This window comes from Wyeomyia smithii, chromosome 1 (assembly GCF_029784165.1).
Source record: "Wyeomyia smithii strain HCP4-BCI-WySm-NY-G18 chromosome 1, ASM2978416v1, whole genome shotgun sequence".
Taxonomy (NCBI): Eukaryota; Metazoa; Arthropoda; class Insecta; order Diptera; family Culicidae; genus Wyeomyia; species Wyeomyia smithii.
In genome coordinates, this window is record NC_073694.1 from 132670912 (window position 1) to 132693546 (window position 22635).

A 22635-nucleotide genomic window follows, 5' to 3' on the forward strand; every position below is an offset into this window, starting at 1 on the left:
GTTCGGGCACGCGGGGTCCCCCATGTGTCCCGAGTGCGTGGAAGAGGAGGAGACTGCAGAGCATGTCTTCTTCGTATGCCCCCGTTTCGTAAGAGCGAGGAGCAACATGATGGCTGTGAGCGGGCCTGGCACTACTCCGGACAATCTTGTCCGGAGGATGTGCGACGACCCGGACATTTGGAACGCGGCCTGTGCGGCCGCCTCCCAGATTGTCCTGGAGCTACAACGTGTGTGGCGGGTCAATCACCAACACGCCAGTGGTAGCTAACTACCAGTCTCCAGGTAGTTAGCTAGGAGGTTATAAGAGTAAAGAGGGTGCATCACGCACAAAAGCCACTTTCCGACGTAATACTTAACCGTCGTTCCGTGAAGACCAGGGCTGGAGACTGGAGGGGTTTTAGTGGGTCGGGACAGGGATCAGTAGGTGTCTGGGGGAGTGTAACTACCCCAACATCTCTCCCCTAGTCTCATCCCCACACCCTGAGTTCTCTTCTCAGGTGTCTGTTTGCAGATTTCCCCGCCACCTTTGAAAAAAAAAATACAGGATTGCAATTGGTTTCCAAAATCCACCATCCATAACGCACGTTCGTCAGCTGATTCTCTAAGAACTTACTTGATCGTTACTTCGCAATTCTAAAATTTGGTTCGTAGTCAATTATTTCAAAGATTCGAGGTTTGTTTAGCGTGTAATAAAAAATCATTTGTGCGTTTCATATTAGATGTAACCTCCAATAAGCAGTGATGGCATGAACTCGTACAAAGTTGTACTGAGTAACACTTTTCCAGCTTTGAATCCAACTTGAATCTGCTTCCTCTCAATTGTTTGAGTTTTTTTGCACCGCACACTCTGATCGATTGAGTTTAAATGCGTGCAATGCATGCAGTGCACGATGTATCCAACGATGCAGGCGATGATGTGACGCGATGAGTTTTGTTTTTAGATCGAATTTATGCTTTCAAAGGACAATGCAACAAACTGTTGCAGCAGACGAGGCGCGAATTTCATCGCAATTCGATTTTTAGGCAATTGTTGTTATGCAGGATTCAAACTCAAATCTAACTCAAGTGTAATGCACTGTTAGTAGGGTTAACGTGCAAACCGAAAATAAATGTGCAAGTAAGTTTAAAAACTCACTTGGATACGAGTGCAAAGTCACACTGCCTACTCTGCCAATAAGTTATCTAATAACTCCATCATCCACGATTTATAAGTTATTTATGTTTTAGTATACAACGACGAATCTTAAGAAACTAAATTAAGCTATTGTTTTTAAACAAAATAATGTCCACACAGTCAAAATAATGGATGTATTCCCTAATGTTGGTAATTATTCATATTCAAATCTATGCTGGACCTAAACAAGTTGCTAGCCCAAAAATACACTATGAAGAAAGTGAATGTTTCGCAAGCAGCTCTGAAAAAAATAACAAAAAATTAATTATTAAATTTTGACAAACCCTAAACCGACATGCAAAACTATCATATCAGAAAATATATTTCTTGTTGACATCTTAGTCTACACATTTGAAACCCGATGCTACGCATGAACTGCAATTTACAAATAAAATCCTTTTAAGCCAGAAAAACTTTTCATGTAATGCGTGCTCTTTTGGGTCGTTCATTCGCTTTTTAATAACCTACTATTCAAAGACTGTGGCTTGTTTGCCGCTACATTCACCCTACAAGACGTGCATCATGGAGAAAGCCACCATCTTCATTATTAACAAATGGCAATGGTTTACATACTTGAACACCCAACGAACGAATGGCACGTGCCGCACCATACCTGTTTTAGAGGCTACGGCAGCTTGTAACACGGTTTTCACATAAGCGAAGATGGTCTCTGTAGGCCTTTTTTCGCTCTGCATTGTTGAAAGATGTACAATAGTAATGAGAATAAGCATATGCTCGAACAGCTCCCGTAGGTGTCGGTAAAACTGATGATGGCAATGTTAATATCGTTCGTGGAGTCATATCTTTATATAATGTTAAGGACATGTTCATGTTTTTACCTTTCTCATCAACCGTCTTTTTAAACGAGACCCGAAGGATGGATAAATACATACCGTAAAGAAACAATAACGAAAATTTGAAAACAAGAAATTTATACAGAGAAATGAAAAACATGGATTTATGAGAAATGATGATTCTCTATGACATTTTGATAAATTTCACAATCTTTTATGCAAATTTTGGAAGTACTATATTTGCCACACCGGTTGCCGATATTATTGTTGTAAACGATACATATTTGCAGACAATGTTTTTAAATTACCGTGCAAAGCTATCGAAATTTTAACTAACATTATTATTTCATTTACTTAATCTAAACATAAAATTAAATTAAATAAACATTATTATTGTATTTACTTAATAATAATAATTAAAGCAACGCAAAGACTTGGTGCTACATTCCGATTGGGAACTTGACCTTCTGTTTATTTACACACAGACTTCGCAGCCGATTGTTTAGTGTACAGGACAATTGCGGGGCTAGGCGCTACAATGCTACTAACACTAACAGTCTCCCCCGAGCCGAGATTCGAACCTACGACGACTGGCATCGTACCTCGATATCATCTGGGAGGGTAATAATAATAATCATAACTCTTGAAATCACCGAGCCGAAAAAATCTCAAAATAGCATAATCAGAACTTTGCACCAAAACTGAAAAAACGTCTTGTTCGTTTGATTATTGTTATTAGTATTCTACGAAAATTTAAATATACATTAAAAATGTGTATTTTAATAACCATCAGTATAGAAGAACCTCGAAGTTAAACTGAAAACAGCGCCTGCCTCCGGTTTGCCTAGACGTGTTGCAAAAAAAAATCTAGAAAAAACATGAATAATCCTATTACGTTCCACACGAGCAAACAATGAATATTCCACAGCGGCGACACGATATATGAGCTAAAAGTAACATCCGCAGCAAAAATACCGTAAGCTACGACCAGTTGGGGAACCAAGTTCAAAATGATTCATCTATATTTGAACGTAAAAATCGACAATTCGCGATCCATACTATACTCAACTGACCATTAAATTGCTAAAGTATTGAAAACTAAAACCTGCAAATAATTTCACACTGTACATTCATATGAGCAAAACAGACTTCAAAACTGAATCTTGTGTTTCACGTATTACTTTCTTTCTCTCCGTCTTATCCAAAATTAGATCCCAGATGGCTCGTGGTGTTCTGTCTATTTGACTCAGACTACGCAGCCAACTGTTTAGTGTACAAGGCATCGCGGGGCTAGCACTATGATCTCACTGAAACTAACAGCCTTCTCCTCAGGCGGGACTCAAACATACAACGACTTGCTTGTCAGACCAACATTGTGCCTCGAGACCAACCAGAAGGTATTTTTTAAAGTATTACCTTATTATTTTCTATTACTTTTTGGAGAACTCGAAAGTGTAAGAAAGATGAATTTATGATTACCAAAGCGTGGTTACTTGTTGACAACACCGTTATGTTAAGCGTCGACCTGACGTAGTTGGTAACTTACAAGTAAGTCAACCACGCTGGTGGCTTTGGTTCCTCCTTCAACGCATACAAAGGTGTCAATGGTTGGGAGGTGACGTGAGCCTCTCGCAATCAACTGATCTAGGTTCAATCCTAGCCGATGCCGGGAAATTTTCTAGGGCGAAATCTGTAAGGTCACGTATTTCATCGTACGAGGAAATAATAACGTTAGCGTTGATCCGTTAGTTAACGGATCGTTGAGGTGCTGGCTGAGTGTACAATACGTATCTATCCCGTGTAGTTTTGACCGCAAAGGACGTATTACCATGTCGATACTGGTTACGTTGACTTCGCCAAAGCGTTGGATAAACGTTTTTTTTTTTGTCGCTTGCGTTACATTCGGTCGTGCCCGGGGAAGCCATCTTGTGCTGCTATCGTTTTTTTATCTTTTTGTACTAGTCTCCCATGTTTGCCAACGATCTCAAATTTTTTCCAGTAGTTCCATCTACTCTTGACTACTGTGCTATCCAAGCTGATATTGACACCTTGTTAAGCTGGTGTACTCTTAATGGAATGGAAGTAAACGAGTGAAAATGTAATTTGGTTCGTTCATTCGTTCTGCAGAAAAACGATGTTCGACTGCAGGATATCACAAGCCAGTATTAACCGAATCAATACTGTGAAAGATTTAAGCATTCGATGCCAAGTTGAGTTTTGCTCAGCATGTTCCAGCTACAACCGCAAAGACATATGATGTACTTGGGTTCATCAAAAAATACATGCAACAATTTGACAATATAATGTTGTTTGAAATCACTGTAGGTACTGTGCTCTTGTGAGCAGCATTCTTGAGTATGGAGCGCTTGTGTGGGTACCTCGTCATGCTATATATCAACCAAATCGAACGAATTCAGCGCCAGTTTCTTCGATTCGCTTTGCGTACGCTGCCGTGGAATGAACCAGTATGACTGCCATGTTATGAGCATCGCTGCTCTCTCAAACGACTACAAACTTTTACAAGTAGGAGGACTATGCTACAACGTCTTTTCATTTTCGACCTTTTAGAACAACGTAGACAGTCCAGAATTGTTCAGAAAAGTTGAGTTCAACGTATCACAAGGCTTACTTGACGAAATGATTTTTTCCGGATTTCCAGATACCGCACTAATTTTGCTCAAAACAATCCATTCAAAGTGTGCTGTCGTTATTTTAACACTTTTTCCTTGCGTGTATGATTTTGATATAACCAAATTTATGTTTAGACTTAGAATAGGTGGTTATTAGAAATGTTTAATCTCCCAGCTGGTCTCGAGGTACGATGGCCTGACAAGCCAGTCGTCGTAGGTTCGAGTCTCGGCTCGGGAGAGACTGTTAGTGTCAAGTAGGATCGTAGCGTTAGCCCCGCAATTGTCCTGTACACTTAACAGTTGGCTGCGAAGTCTGTGTATAGTAAACAGAAGGTCGAGTTCCGAATCGGAATGTAGCACCAAGGCTTTGCTTTTAGAAATGTCTGTACGATTTTCTTTTCGAAGATTTATAATATAATATTATTTATTTATTTTTATATATTTATTTGACATTCATAATTTCATGGCCTAATTCACAATGTTTTCCAATTCACTTAGCTATTAGCTGCCGCCCTCCAATCCCTGGGACACCGTGTACTCTCTGCGAGATCTAGCCCCACCTGGTCTACCCATCTTGCCCGCTGCGCCCCTGGTCGTCTTCTTCCTACCGGATTCGAGGCAAACACCATCTTCGCAGGGTAGTTGTCCGGCATTCTTGCAACACGCCCTGCCTAGCGTATCCCTCCAGCTTTAGCCACCTTCTGAATACTGGGTTCACCGTAGAGTTGCGCGAGCTCATGGTTCATTCTCCACCTCCATACTCCGCCAAAGATCGGCCTTAGTACCCGTCGTTCGAAAACTGCGAGCACTCGCAGGCCCTACTCGAACATTGTCCACGTTTCATGCCCATAGAGAACAACCGGTCTTATGAGCGTTTTATACAGGTTACACTTCGTACGGGTGCTAAGTCTGTTCGACCGCCATTATGATATAATAGTATTGTTTAAAAAAGTAGATGCTTAGGAAAAATTCCTATCGAAAAGCTTTTGAATCAGTAGACGCATGCAAACTTGGAAAACATTTTTTGACGCATTTTTGAAATTCAGTTCCATCAGTACCATCTCGAATACCAACATAGTTTTACGTCGAAACCAAACACTTCGAACTATGCGTTGGTAGCTATGTTAAATTCGGTCAACGCTAACAATAAAATCATGTTCTTGTGAATGTTATGTCTGTTGAATATATAATACATAAATTCAACAAATTTCATATGAAAGTTACTTGAAACCATTCTCCACATTGCCGGTATACTAACTTTAATCGCGTGGCGCTTTTCGTCCCATTTTGCTCTACGCATATGACGATGTACCGTCACAAAATTGAAAAAGCTCTCAAATCCAAAGCGGATAACGAACGATACGCTAACCGAGCTAGCTCAGGAATCATAAATATTATTAAGGATCTAAAAAATATCCAATAATAACGCAATTGATTATCATTGTGAGAATTGAGTTTGTTTCCTTCGCCACGACACATAAGCTGTGTCTCCGCAATAGCTACTCAAGAAGTTTATTTACGCTCCGGATTTCGCTTCCGACGGGACCGGGACGGGAAGTGCCAACTCAGGCATAGCGAGAAGCGAAAGAAAAGAAGAAAAAATACTTGCCCATTTACAGCAAGTGTGGGGAAATTGGCCTTTCACTTGAATGTTCTTTGAAGGCAGATTGTGGATGGCATGTTGTTCGAAGTTGATCTTTACAAGTGTTATATGTTGGTAAACTTACAAGGTAGCTGAACGCTGCACAGTGTGAAAGCAGTGGCCATTTTTTTATTGGACGAATTTACTACTAGTCATTGACTAGTAAAATCAGTTTTATTGTATTACTGATATAGAAAGAAGTGATCTAGATATGATACCCCACACACGTTGCCCTTAATTATAAATAAGAAAACTTTGCTCGGTATGTGGTGTAAGTTTTATATTATTGACAAATATTCAATGTTATTGACAATGAAGAATCATTTAAATTCAAGCCTCAGAGTAGTGTTAAAAACATATTTCTGTTTATTTTTCTTGCTTTTCTATAAAACGTTCGAGTAGATCAGAATCAAGCAATAGCAATGGATAGAGTAGTACGAGTCAAATCTATACAAGCCGTTGGTGCGAATATGTCGCCAGTGCCCGTGCTTCCAACAGGCGTACCCACATAAATCATCCAATTCTGTTACGATGCTTGATCTTAAGTGACATGACAGAAACCCATCTTCCACAGTGCAGAATAATATAGGAAGCATCAGAATATGATCGCATACTAAAGTGCAAGCGATTATATGCTACATTTTCAGTGTGTAGTCTGCATCTGATTGACAATAAGCGTGGTTACGCCCGACAATTAATCGACTAACACTGCCAGCTACATTTTGAATGGATGAGGACCATACATTTTCTCACACCTCATATCACGAGACCCAGATTACCATAGCAGCATTTTGTTTTTCAGTACAAGAAATACCTTCATCAATTATTTAAACTTTTGTAACATTACTGAACCACATAAATTTTCACAAATAACGATTTGTTATGTGATTAAAAAGCCGTTAAATTGATTTAGGAATCATTCCACAAAATAAATATATTTCTGCTCGGTAATACATGGAATTTCCACCTGCTAAGGCACAATTCATGGCCGTGTGTGCATGAGCATATGCTCAATCAATCGTATTTCAACAAACCGAGCTCAATTCCGACGTTTCACCAATGCGAAGTGCGTCCCGCAACAACCCCTCGATTTCTTGCTGGTTAACCAACCAAATTCATTCCAAATACCTCATAACCCATTCTAGCATACATATCGACAATTTATGCTAATTGCAAGCAGAATAGCGACAACCCATATGATACAAACCGATCGCATCAAGATCTGACTCATTTTACCGTGCGTTGGTGCAGCAGTATTACTCTAATCATCAGCTGCTTGTTGCTTTTGTGTCGCATTTTAGCACAAGCAATCAGTGATGGGATGTGGGGATGCGGCGTGAACTAATCTCGATATTTGCCTCCCGGATTAAACGTGGTATGTCATGTTCCTAGTTTAGGTTGCATTTCTATATGCCATAGGTTGCAACAATTCATGATTTACATTTCATAGGTTTGGAAACCTAGAATCTTTTACCGAAATATAAATGGCAAACTCAATACAATCGTGGTTACCTAAAAAAATAAATCAAGAAGGAATTATATTCCAAATGATCTGAAAATATGGATAAACTTAATCCGCCCATTTTGATTTAAATTAAAACTTGCACACGTATTTGGCTTAGCAAACGAAGACAAATTGGCTTAGCAAATGAAGACGAATTTTTTCAACTTATGTTTCAGAACATTTTATGATTGTAACCTTTTATAGTTACGTAACTAATTAACAGAATAAATGAAAAACAGAAGTTGTAATTTATTATCTTTTTCAAGCAAATTCACACACGTATTTGGAAAGCTTCAATGATTTTGAAAATAGGCAAGATTTACATTTAATATTCAACTACAAAACTAGCTCGGTAGTAGTATTAAATGAAAACCTTGCCAATTTTCAATATTCAATTCCATTGTGCTAAGACGCTCAATAAGATAATTCATTTGAGCTTGAATGGTGGTTTTTGAATATCTCGGACAAGAATTCTAGAAATGAACTCATGTGTAATTTTTTTAAAATTGAAAATATTAGAGGTCGTATAGCGTTAGGTAATTTAAAAGAGATAACGCTTCTCATTGTTACATAAGGGGAGGCAGTATTTTTTAAGGCCAGAAACAAACAAAGTCGGCTAGAAATGGTACTTTCAAACAGGAAAAGTTTTACTAACAATAACGTTCATCATTCTATCGGAAATTGGTTGCTCAGAAACTGCAGGAACTACCTACAATAAATCGTTCCAAATTGTTCAAATTTTTATGAAAAAATACAGTACAGATACAACAGTACAAGAACCTGATAGTATGTTTGATCTGATCAGATACAAAACGATAAAGGAAAATAAAAAAGTCTACCGTTTTGAATATCGACTGCTACTGTCGCATACCATAGACAGCAACAAAACAACGACATTTTCTCACCAGCAGAAAGAAACATTTTCTACAGCTTCGTTATGGATTTCCATTGTTATAAAGGTATAGTGTTTGTGTGGGAACGAGAAACATGTTACCTACTTTTACTAATTCACGCGCATAATTTCACAAAACTAGTATTAGTTTTCAAAGTGTACTGGCACCAACTGTTTTATACTATATTTTGCAAAACAACCGTATAATGAAAATTAGTTAGACAGTTGAGAAAGGTGTCATTGAAATTATTATGAAACAATAATTAATTTGTCAATTGCGCGTGAACTTCCACAACACTTTTATTTTTCGATGAGAGAATCTCAATGAGAATCAATGAAGAGGTATACAAATTTGAATATTTAATAACAAAATGTTTCCAAAATAATAGCTATGTGACTTTTATGCGAAAATTTGTGCACAAATATAAAAGCCATTTCAAACATTATGTCGCGTAACAAACTTTCGTTTTTTTAAACGCAAAGAAATTCTCTATTCTATTGATATCGTCATACATCACTATTGATAAATTGTTTTTGGCCGCAATGATGAAAAAAATGAATAATTATAGTCAGACTTTGCCCGTTTATTTCTTGTTATATGTTTTCATAAGGTTCTTACTTTTTATATGCATGGTTTTTTTATTCATAGACATAGCCTTTGACAATAGAACTAAAATTACAAAAGATGTCACAACAATATTTTTTGGACAATATATCATATGAGCAATTTTCGTTAAGACCGGACCACTGTTTAAATTAAGTTATTGTAAATTCTTGAATTTCCTTTTTTTACAAATATCAGAGTTGATGGTCGCGATATTAAATTCGGTCGCCATATTGATTTGAAAAAAAAAGATTTCGGAACAAAAGCCATTTCACCTACCTTAACAATTCTTGCGCCATTCAACAAACGGTGGAATTTATGAAAGACCAATTGCCTTTAATGAATTTTTCTCATTTGTACGTCAGAATACGATCATCAGTTGGCAAAATGCTTGGACCAGAGGGGAACTGGGAAGGTGGTTACATTCCATAATCCCCAAGGTGTCGACGAACCCGTGGTTCAAGGGGTTGGATGTAGGTCGGGATTTCATTTGCGTGATGTCCCGGCTTATGTCCAATCACTATAGATTTGACGCGCATCTCCGTCGTGTTGGGCTCGGGGAAAGTGGTATCTGTGCCTGTGGTGAAGGTTATCACGACATAGAGCACGTTGTTTGGTCATGCCCTGTACACCGTGACGCCAGGTCTAAATTAATAGCTTCCCTGCAGGCCGAAGGTAGGCAGTCGGCTGTTCCTGTTCGTGATGTCTTGGCGAGCCGTGACCTATCCTACACGTCCCTTATATACGTTTTCCTGAAATCCATCCACGCCCCAGTTTAGTCCTACCCCCTTCCGCCTGCATCCAGCCTAACGACAAGAACACGTTAAGACCCCGGATCCGGAAACAGCAATCAGACCCGCACGATACTCTCAAGGCCCGAGGGAGACAACCCAATATGCCAGTCCGTAATATCTTGACCCAGCAGCGGAACATGTGCTTACCTATGGCAATGAAAACCATCATACAGTAAACCAGTGCTTTTAATGCAAAATATTATAGCTTTAAGTTACATTTAGTTTCAGCTCGTAGTCGTAAGCGAGGATAAAAAATTTGCTTTTAGTTATTAAGATACTTTAGAAAGTAAGCTACCAGATATAATTGGCGCCGTTAAACATTAAATTGTATTTGTGCCGTGTCAAATAAATTATAGATGAACAAAAAAAAAATTCTTGCGCCATTCGAAAGCTTCGCGTTTTCACACAAATTATGTAAAAATCGCAGCTGAATGTCGTCTTAACAAGATTTTTGAATAACTTCATGTAAACAGTGATCCAGTCTCAACGGGAATCACTTATATAACATGCAATTTAACATGACAACGATTATGAAAGTGATTCCATAAAGATCATATAAATGTGGTAGTGATGTACTGATATACCTAGAATTTAGACGTAAAACAGCTAACAAATATTTCTACACATTTTACTAAAACACAACGTAAACTTTAATCAATTTTCAATCGAGCACATGCTGAACGTAACTAACTGTTTGTAATAACTCGAAAACCTACTTCTCGTGAAAATGGCAACATTCATCATATCATCTGACAAAAAACAATTTGCTAAAAATGTAACCCTATTTATATGTCTGATTTAAACGAGCTGGTTCGCTTGAATCCTATCGCTGTCGTGCGAATAAACCGCATTGCAATGACATCTATCCCACTTGACGAATAGTGGCCACCAACCAAGTCAAAAAGCGGACACGTCAGCAAATAAATTACAACCAATAAAGTGACCTGGCAGCTGAACCGCACGATAACAGTTCACCCAATATCACAGAGAGGTAAACAAACAAAAAATGTGTGGAATGTCGAATTCGTTTAATGCTCAATCTGACAGCATAATATGCTACAATTCAAACATGTATTAGATATGAGAATCATGATTTGGAAAATGCATTTATTTAGCGTTTTATCTGTAAGCTTGTGCGGTAATTTGGCACTAGGTATTATTGTTATAATGATCCTGAAAATGTTTTTTATTAAACTTTATACGAATTAAGAAATATTCCTCGAACAACTACTGCAGACTGAATACCGCTTAAATAATGCATCAACGAAAATCAAGCTTCGGGCGATGAATTAAGGATTTAGTGTGTAGAAGTCACATGGAAACCCTAAATGATGCATCTACGCTTAGCTTAAATAATGCATCTACGATAATCAAAGTTCGGGCTTACATACCATTACGATTTTTGACCCCACTTCAACGACAATTTTCTAAATCTAGATTTTATACAGATTTTTATACTTGAAATCTGTAAAAGATTCTTTGAAATTTAAAACACAATTAATTCGTCGAATTTCGTGTCATATGCAGTAGGCTGCAAAAAAGTCTAGATATATTTTCTTCATATTTGCAGAAATGCAAGATTTCTCCTAATGCATCAAAAACACAATTAATTATTTTTCCTCATAAACCAAGAGTTTCTTTTCTCAAACCTACAAATAATCATGTTGTTAAGATGAACGGTGCAATCTTATATTAGTCTGACTAAGTTAAATATTCAGGGCTAATCTATACCTATAAAAATGCAGTCCGGTCTGTCAGTCTGTCTGTCTGATCCATATAGGCTCGGAAACTACCGAACCGATCGACGTGAAAATTTGTATGTAGAGGTTTTTGGGGCCGAGAGAGGTTCCTATGATGGTTTGAGACCCCTTCCTTTTCTGGAAGAGAGGGGTCCCATACAAATGAAACATACATTCCTGCACCCAATATGAGTGTTCCTTTAACCAGCATGACGCTCAGAGGCCAGAAATTGTCTCCAAATGCCATTTTGAAATCCAAGATGGCGTCTTCCGGTTTCTGAAACACAGCCGAAAATTACCAAATACCACCCAATATAAGTGTTTCTTTAACCAGAATGACGTTCTGAGGCCAGATATTGTCTCTAAATGTCATTTTGAAATCCAAGATGGCATCTTCCGGTTTCTAAAAAACTGCGGTGAATAACCAAATACCACTCTATATGAGTGTTTCTTTAACCAGAATGACGCTCAGAGGCCAGAAATTATCTCCTAATGCCATCTTGAAACCCAAGATGGCGACTTCCGGTTTCTGAAAACAGCGGAAAATGACCTAATACCACCCAATATGGGTATTTCCGGAATCGTAATGATGCACTGAAGCCACAAATCGACCTCAGACACAGTTTGAATTGTAAGATGGCAACTTCCAGTTTCTGTAACACAACCAAAAATGGCCAATTTCCATTCAATATGAGTGTCTTCGGAACCAGAATGATACACAGGAGCTAAAATCGACCACAGACATCATTTAGAATTCTAAGATGATGACTTCCGGTGTCTGGAAAACAGCCGAAAATGACAAAATACCACCCAATATGAGTATCTCCGGAACCAGAATGATGCAAGGAGCTGAAAATTGACCTCAGACACCATTTAGAATTGTAAAATGGCAACTTCAGGGAAACTTCCAAAATGAACGAACACTACTCAACATACACGCAAAAGTTGAAGTCTTGTACAATCATTGTGTCTTCCCGATTCGCACAAATGTTGCACAGAAATCGCACAATAAATGTGTGAAACGCATAACACAACAGTTGTACTGCGAATACATTGACATAGAATGAAATCAGAATATGTATCATATACCGACACTTTATTTCTCACGTCGAGTGTATTAGTGACTGCTACTCATGGAGCAGTGCAAGCAGCAAACATAAGCTATAATACTCGATCGATTTATCTCGATGGATTTGGTCATTAAAAAGTACCATTGAATGATTTGCAAAAAAAAAACGAAACAAAATTCTGTTCACAACATTTTGTAATCAACGCTAGCTTCACCGCAAAACTAGCAAAACCCTCCATTCCACAAAGCCACAAAAGCGTTCCTGATTTCTTATGGCAACACTTGTAAATTGTGAATAATTATTATTTGTCATTCTTTGCACGCGCTTTTTTCTCAAGCGACGAGAGAAATTTCTCTCTCGCTCGTAGAATTTCCATGTATGTGCGACAAGACCAGAAACGTCACATACAATTTGCAGGTTGCTCTTTCGCTTCTCTTTCGGTTCGGATTGTGACGCGCAAGGCGATATCTCGTTGCTTCACGAAATGAGCGAGACACCCGTGCTCAGGGATGCCACATGTACAGATTAATCTGTATTTTACATTTTTTTGGCCGAAGTAACGGTACAGAATCTGTATATACAGATATACAGATTTTCGTCGAAAAGTTCAGATATACAGATTATTCGAAATTGACATTAACTTTTAAAAACAATCCGAAATTTTATTTCATTAAATATTAAGCAAATTGAATATATTTTCAACTCCTCACACGTTTTAAGCTAAAAATTTTGTTTATGTACCATAAAAACTTAAAAAATACAAAGTTCTTTATGTTTAAACAATACAGATTTTTTTTACAGATATTTTTGTTCCAGATACAGATGCTAAGATTTTTCAAGGGAAAACACAGATTTAAATGTGGCAACCCTGCCCGTGCTGTACATACTTGATACCAGTGTTGTTAGTCTCACTCATACTGTCGGTGCGTGCTTGCTGCTTGCTGGAATGCATGAAGAAGAAAAAGTATCTCGAAAGCGTGTTTGCAAAAGACTTGAAAAGCGTAGCATATGTTTCGTCCTCAAGCAGAAAGGAGGAGAATGGTTTTGCTTCTCGCTCGCTTTGCAATGCTGCTTGATACCAGTTGAAACTGTTTAGGTGTAGTAGTTTGGAGCTGCCAAATACATTGGAGAAACGCTAGAGCATTAATTGCGTTATGCCCAACACGCAATCATTGTACTGGTTCCGAATTACATCAACAATTGCGTTAAAAACGCACAATTTTGTACTGGTTTCGCAACTTCCAACTTTTGCGTGTAGATATTTCCGTAATCGAGTTGATGTATAGAAGCCAAGCATTAACCCTGAACACCATTTTGAATTCGAAGATGACCACTCTGTTTCTGGAAAACAACGAAAATAACTGAACACCACCCAATATGGGTTTTTCCGGAATCAGATTGATGCAAGAAGAACAGACAAAAATGACCGAATACCACCCAATATGGATATATTCAGAATAAAGGTAATTTACAAAAGCCAAAAGTCTAGGACGTTGTCATTCCGATGAAACCAATCATTTCAAACGATTAGTCTTTTGACTTTGTTCATATCTTATGGCTGATTCGTCGTGCAATTGCAGACTATAAACAATCCGCAAGGAATCAATGACTTTGAAATGATTGAGACGGACTTTGCCGTGTCAGCTAGTTTATGTTATCATAAAATCTTACCTTTAAGGAGCACATTGAGAATATTCAAACAAAGTGCAATAAATATATCAAATGTTTGTATCCTCTTATCAATAGAAATTCTAGACTTTGTCTCAAGAATAAACTGTTAATTTACAAACAAATATTTAGACCAGCAATGTTATATCACAGAACAGATACGCCACTTTGAACAAAACTCTGCTGCAAATCCTAGCCCACGCTTTCGCATTCGTTTTTCGCTGTTCCATCCTACATTGATTTTAGAGTGCATCGAACCGTTCGCTCCAAAAGTTTGAACATGTAAAAAAATGTATTCTTTTTTTTGCTTCAATAACCAGACAAACCTCCCAGCCAGTGATGCCACATTTTCATCTGTATTTTGGAGCTCAAAATATCGTGTCACCTTGGTAAAATTCCAAAAAATCTGTATAAAAATCTGCATATGTACTGGACATATCCTTCTCGAAAAAAAATACAATATAGCTTGTTTAACATTTTTCTTGTGACTTATTCATGCACACGTTTATGCGTAGCTTGTTAATATAATAAAACCTCCGACACGCTCAACCGCATTTGAGCTAGTTTATGTTTTTCAACTGTATAAAGAAGTTAAATTTACGACCCCATGGAAAACAAAAAAATCTGTATATTTCTGTATTATTTCCAGGAAATCTGTATTCTGTATATGCAGATATCTGTATAAAAAATACGCAAAAAATCTGTATAAATGCAGATAAATCTGTATATGTGGCATCACTGCTCCCAGCTGGTCTTGAGGTACGATGCTGCCCTAACAAGCCAGTAGGTTCGAGTTTCGACTCGGGAAAGACTTTTAGTGTAAGTAGGATCGTAGCGCTAGCCCCGCAATTGTTCTGTACTCTTAACAGTTGGCTGCGAAGTCCTTGTATCATAAACAGGAGGTCGAGTTCCGAATCGGAATGTAGCACCAAGACTTTGCTTTTGACCAGACAAAAAGGTGATTTTAAATCTATCAAATTAAAGTTTATACAGGATCGCATTCAAGAGATATTTCAAGCTGGAATTCAGTAACAATTCACAATCAATATGAATAAAAAAATTAAACTGAAAATCTCTCAACCATTCAAATATTGCTCAACAAATTTTCTCGTATTACATTTATTACACCTATTACGTATTACGTTTATTACACCTAAGATTGCGAGTAATGCATATTAGACGCGCTATAGCACTGCTTGCGACATAAGGTACAATGTAAAAAACGATTGTTGTTTAGCAAGATATTCGGTTTTCAACTCGAGCAACAATGAAATTAATTTTTTTTAAATGTACATAAAAAACATTGCACGTATGCGGGTGGTACTGTGCGATTATCATGAAAAGGCACACTCGCTATACCGTTGAAGGTCGCACACTCTTTTTGCTTTTTGGTTTTGTATGATGAGAGACCGAAATAATTCTTCACCACGAGCAGGTATGAATGGTATGAGTGTAATAAAATTTTGAGTGTAAAATGCGTTCTCTCCACCACTAGATGTCGATACTTAAAATAAAGAGATTTTGTCTCGTTTTTGGTTCTTTAGTGGAACAGATGTGGTTATATGCAGTCCCCATCTGGACAAGTTGTACAACCACAAAGAAGATGCTTCAAAGGATTCAGGATAAACTTCTGAAAATGATATTGAAGCGTCCTCGCTGGTTTAGCACGAAGAAACTACACAGTGGAATCATGTGGAAACATGTGGAATGTGGAAGCATTAGAAAATATGTCAAACCAAATTATCAATAAGTTCCGACAAAAAATCGTTGCAATCCTCAGTTACAACGATTAGCTCACTTTATAGTCAGTGAGATAGGTGTAATGTTGGATTAAGGTTTTATTTTAAATTCCTTTTTTTCTTGACAAGTAGGTTTACATTTTTCCTACTTCATTTAACTGCGGAAGCAATTACAATCTTTTAATGAAATAAAAATTAAAATATATGTAATAGTGTTGATATGTCACCGTTTGTTCCAGAACGCAATATAAATTCTGAATAAATATTTGTAAATAATTATCTCATCACAAAACATCTCCTTCTATTTAAAAAAGGATTCGTCAAAAGGCAGAGAGAATACAACTGTTTTCTTCCGACCTATTTTTCTGGAATTCAAATCAAGCGAAAAACTCGCAAGCGAAATATCACCAACACGTCGGTTGTCGTTTGATTCCCATCCCAAGTGCGAGAAATGTCACATGGCGACCGTGCAACAATCTTCCTACACTCGCTGCTTTTTAAAGTTTACCTTGCGCTCACTCACACAGGCTATAGTAAGCACTCGCGGGAAACGCGCTCCGCCACCAAAATAAATGGCTGCTCCCAAAAATCATCACTAATCAGAGAATTGAAAATGACCGCACCAAACTTAATTTCTCTCGTTATGATATTTGCCATCTTTCAATTCGAAAAAACCTACGGTGGTTACTCTTTTGTTTGATTAGCCATAACTCCGATGCCTGTAGGGAAAAACAGTTTCAATCATATAAAAAATTAGAATTAAAACTAATATTCAAATTGCCACATTTTGCTTGGAATGACTACATATATTAGGTAAATTTTGGCACAAAAATAGCTAGTCACTTTGAATCTAGAGCAGAATGATTTTTCTGCAATTGTGTATTTCTCGTTTAAACATTTTATTCAAACCTAAGCATTTTGATAAGCCGAAAAACCCGATGTCATACAATGACAACTCTCTAAACGATTAAAGTTAGAAACGATTTGGGTCGAAAAGCTCTGGCATATGTCTAGCGATTAAGCAAAAATTATGTTTGAGGATTAGAGCACATCTGTTCAACTGAAGAACCAAAAACGAGGCAAAATCTCTTTATTTTAAGTATCGACATCTAGCGGTGGAGAGCATGCATTTTACACTCGAAATTTCATTACGCTTATATTCCATTCATTCCACAAAAGGACTGTATGAGCTCTCGCCGCTTTTTCATCGAGAGAATCCTTTGTTCTCCCCGGTACTGGTATAGCGAGGGTGCCTTTTCATGATAAACGTACAGTACCACCCGCATACGTGCAACGGTTTTTATGTAGATATATTTTTAATGAATTTCATTGTTGCCCAAGTTGAAAACTGAATATCTTGACTAACGGCAATCAATTTTTACATTGTACCTAATGAAGTAAGCAGTGCTTGTACAGCGCGTCTGATATGCATTTCTAGCAATGTTAGGTATAAAAAACGGTACGAGAAATAAATATTGTCGTTGATCGAGAAATTCGGTTTCCAAGTCCAACGAAAATATTCAACTAACAGGTTAAAATAGTTTTAGCAGTCGTGAGGTGTACGATCCAAGAAAATTTGTTAGACAATGTTTGTATGGTTGAAAGATTTTTAGTTTAATTTGTTTCATTGACGTTGATTGTGAATTGTTACTGAATTTCCACTTTAAAGATCTCTTGAATGCGATCCTGTCTTAACTTGATTTTGATAGATTCAACTATTCAAGATCACCTTTTTGCCTGGTCATTAAAGCAAAAAAAAATAGTTTTTTGGTACATGTTCAAACTATTGGAGCGAACTGTTTGAACGATGCACTGTAAAATCAATGTAGGATGGAACAGCAAAAAATGAACGCGAAAGCTTGGGCACTGATTTGCTGCAGAGTTTTGTTCGAAGTTGCATATCTGTTCTGTGATTAGAGTGAGGAGTGACCCAAGAAGTAAGTTCGAATATAGTTTTCTTTATAAGCACTGATTCTTATCTTATTATTAGCACGATTAGAATCAATGCAGTATTATCACATATTTATCCACGATGCGTGTGCATGTGTTGTCATATTTCCACTGAACTCTAGCGGTAAAAACCACAACCGCTCCTTAACAACCACTCGACCCCAGTTGTACCCAAAAACGCAACCCCACGAATTTGCCTCAGTGTCGAAGATTTCTTTCGGATTTTGAGTTTCCTGATGTACAAAAATAACTGGAGTACAAAAATAAATAAGATTTTCTTTAAATACATCTACCTTTTTTGATAGTAGTAGAAAAAAAGTTCTAACTGTTAAGTGCGCAAAATGCGCAACCCAACGAATCTGTCTCATTGTCGCCCAATCGAAGATTTCTTTGGGATTTTAAGTTTTCTGGTGTACTCAAATTACTGGAGTACAAACATAAATCAGTTTTTCTTTGAATCAATCTATCTTTTTGACAGCAGTAGGAAAAAAATTCTAAGTGTTCAGTAGTCATCCGTTATTCATCATCTTTTTCTAAACTAACTTCCATCGTTAAATGCTTTTACAAAACATACTTTATTTCACTGCACTGTTTCCGTCAAATGTTTCTACAGTTATTTTTCGATACAGTCCTTGAAGGTTATATCATCGACCACATCGAGCGGAAACTCTGATACAAGAGAAGCAAAGACTGCGCACATGAAGAACAAACAAACGAATCGTTAGCTTCGGCGGGGGCCAGTGTTTATGTTCACAGGAAGGAAAACAATCAGCCAAGAAAATCCTTCACTTTCTCCCGTTTATCACAGACCAGAAAACATGACAAGTGTCCCTCACCTTATTTATTTCAATTTTTTTTACAACACTCACATTGATTTTAGAACTCTCAACAAAAAAAATAAAACGTCTTTTGTGTTAATTTAAGAGTTGATCATTTTCTTTTAAATGTCGCCACGGCAAGCAAAATCTAATTGTCATGTATTTTTTCCAACAACGATATGTATGAACAAAGCAGCAAAGCGTCTGACCCTAATCAAGAAGAAAGTTGCGATCATTTTGTATGTCACACATGCACACTCGCCAAAAAACTGTTTCGACATGATAAATCGCCAATGCATTTTAAATCTAAGAAGCAGAGAAAGATAAAGGACGAACATGTCGTTTTGTGCGTTTTTTCTGAAGTACTCATTTGCGTTATCATACAAAAGTTAGCCAAATGTCAATATTGAGCTTTTCTTCCAAGTTCTAGTTTTTATTGCAACATCATGTTAAGGTTGATATTACGCACCTGGGAATGAGTTCAATGAAATAATGATTTTAAAGAAGTAATGTAATAAACACGACTGAACAGGTGAAAAAATGGCGAATTCCATTAAACACTCTAAAACCAGCACGTTTCGATTTTCAGTAAACATCATTTGGTTCAATTGCTTTCAAGTTAATGAAACAACATACAACTTTATACAACTGTCACAGAAGCCGATTACGAAATCGTGAGCCACAGATAAGAGTATACGTGGCAATACCGACGGTGCGAATCAACAGCTAATAGTTTATTCGATCAGTACCATCCACGAATAAGACTGAAATCCGTCTACCAAAAAGCCGCATATCGCCGGAAACGAAAATTTAGGCTTGCGTAAACGACATTCTGTTGGATCAAAATTTACAATGTCGACAGTTATCTTTTTTCGTCGAAAAAATCTCATGTACCACTGCTGAAATTGATGCGACTGCTGACAGTAGTCATACTGTTCTAATCCTGTCTCTTCTAATACTCCCTACGGTGCATACCTTTTCATTGCATTGGTAAAAGGGCAAACTAATTCCTGGCAATGATAGTTGACTTTTATAGCATTTGTTGTAACTTTCCCTTTGCTAAAATATGTTCATCTATTGTCAACTTCGTCTTCTCCGTATCTATCAGGATGCGTCAACATCGTCGTCAATGGATACTCACTGTCATTCCAACGGGTTGTGGTCCGTACACGAATATGCAAAATGACTCTTGTCCTCATGGGATGGAATCAGTGTTGCCACACATACAGCTTTATCTGGAAAGGTACAGATATTTTCGTTTTTTCTGGTACAGATTCTGTATGGTATAGATTACAAATTTTTGTCAAAAGGTACAGATTTTTTAAAGGGTCCAATAATATCAGTTTACTGATATTTTTTCTCGGGGAACTTAAAAGCACTTCAGGTGCATTACAGGCGAACTGGAAATATGATACAGATTTGGAAAAATATACCGCATCCCGACGGGACTTTTTCCAGTTCGCTTATTTTTCGCTTTCCCTTCTGCACACATTGTCTGCTTAATGAACTTGAATGCGTAGACTATATATAAAAAAAAACTAGATTGTATCTTCTAAATAAACTTCTGAGGCAAATGTATTCTATTTTTGAAATTAGCGACTTTTAAACTACAGTAGAATAGACAACCTTTTTGCCATTCTCCTAGAAAGGTATAGCAATCACTGCAAAAACTAAAGGTATAAAAGTGCTCAAAAGGGCCGAATGTCGTATATCACTCGACTCAGTTCGATGCAGTGATGCCACATTTTCATCTGTATTTTGGAGCTCAAAATATCGTGTCACCATGGTAAAATTCCAAAAAATCTGTATAAAAATCTGCATATGTACTGGACATATCCTTCTCGAAAAAAAATACAATATAGCTTGTTTAACATTTTTCTTGTGACTTATTCATGCACACGTTTATGCGTAGCTTGTTAATATAATAAAACCTCCGACACTCTCAACCGCATTTGAGCTAATTTATGTTTTTCAACTATATAAAGAAGTTAAATTTACGACCCCATGGAAAACAAAAAAATCTGTATATTTCTGTATTATTTCCAGGAAATCTGTATTCTGTATATGCAGATATCTGTATAAAAAATACGCAAAAAATTTGTATAAATGCAGATAAATCTGTACATGTGGCATCACTGGTTCGATGAGCTGAGCAATTTATGTATGTGTGTGTATGTGTGTGTATGTGTGTGTGTGTAACGCTCTCCCAATCTCACTCGATTTTCTCAGAGACGGCTGGACCGATTTCAATGAAATTAATTGCAAATGAAAGGTCTATTTGCCCCATAAGACTCTATTGAATTTTATTGTAATCGGATTTCTAGTTTAGAGGTTATGTATCAAAATGTAAAAATCTCGAAACATCAATATCTCAGAAACTACGCAACCGATTTGAACAAAATTATTTTAAAAGGACCGGCTAAAATACCCTTAACTTTCGAATTTCATAAAGATTGGACTTGTGGTTCAAAAGTTATGGGAAGAAACGTGTTCTCGAGCCTATTTAATCTCACTCATGTTTCTCAGGGATGGCTGGACCGATTTTCATAAAATCGGTGTCAAAAAGAAGGTCTAGTTGCCCCATAAGACTCTATTGATTTGTTTTGCAATCGGACTATTACTTTGTCTGTTATGTTCAAAAGTGTGAAATCCAGCTATGAAAAGAAATATATTCCGAAGACTACCTGAACTCATCCGCTTTTCTCAGAGATGGCTGAACCGATTTTCACAAAATTTGTGTCAAATGAAAGGTCTAGCTACCTCGTAACACCCTATTGAACTCTATTGTAATCGGTATGTTAATGTTATGTAATGTATAAAAATGTGAAAACCACGAAACTTCGTTATCTCAGAAAAAAACCTAAATTAATCCACCTAGCGGTCAGACCCAGCCTTTCTCATTCAAACTTCTATTTGTAAAAATAGATTTACATGAACGCTTCAATCCAATAAATGTATATTCACTCTTTAGGTTCTGAAATATTGATGTTGTAATCCATCCATACATATAAAAATGTAGTCCGGTCTGTCTGTCAGTCTGTCTGTCTATTTGATTCATATAGGCTCGAAAACTACCGAACCGATCGACGCGAAAATTTGTACGTAGGGGTTTTTGGTCCCGATAAAGGTTCCTATGATAGTTTGAGACCCCTCCCTCTTCTGGAAAAGAGAGGTCCAATACAAATGAAACAGAAATTTTTGTACAACTCAAGAACAAACCAAGCAAATGAAACCGAATTTGGCATGTGGATGTTTTAAAGTTTGTCCATAATGGTTCGACCATAATGGTTCGACGCCCCTCCCTCTTCTGGAAGCACATGTTTCTGCACAAATTTCTGCACTTCTCAAGAACTAATCAACTAAATTAAACCATATTTGCAGGTGAATGTTTTTAATGGTATCAAACATGTTCCATGAGCGACCTCAGGCAACATTTTGGATTGTAAGATGGCAACTTCCGGTTTCTGTAAAACAGCCAAAAACGGCCGATTTCCACCCAATATAAGAATTCTAAGATGGCGACTTCCGGTTCCGGAAAAACAGCGGCAAACGACCAAATACCACCCAATATGGGTATATTTATTTATTATGAATATCCTACAATTCAACTTGTGGAT

At 37.3% G+C, this 22635-nt stretch overlaps 1 protein-coding gene across 7 annotated transcripts in view; it reads right to left on the bottom strand.

The window, feature by feature from the left end:
* The window catches only part of LOC129717991 (cadherin-87A), a 434657-nt gene that overhangs the window by 381423 nt on the left and 30599 nt on the right, over positions 1-22635 (bottom strand). Inside the window, exon 1 of one of the 7 annotated variants that reach the window (XM_055668362.1) lies at positions 20160-20248. The exons of the other annotated variants lie outside the window; for them this stretch is intronic. The gene's annotated coding sequence lies outside the window, so the exon portion shown is untranslated. Of the gene's footprint in view, positions 1-20159; positions 20249-22635 lie in introns of those variants that run through there. 7 annotated transcript variants of the gene reach the window in all.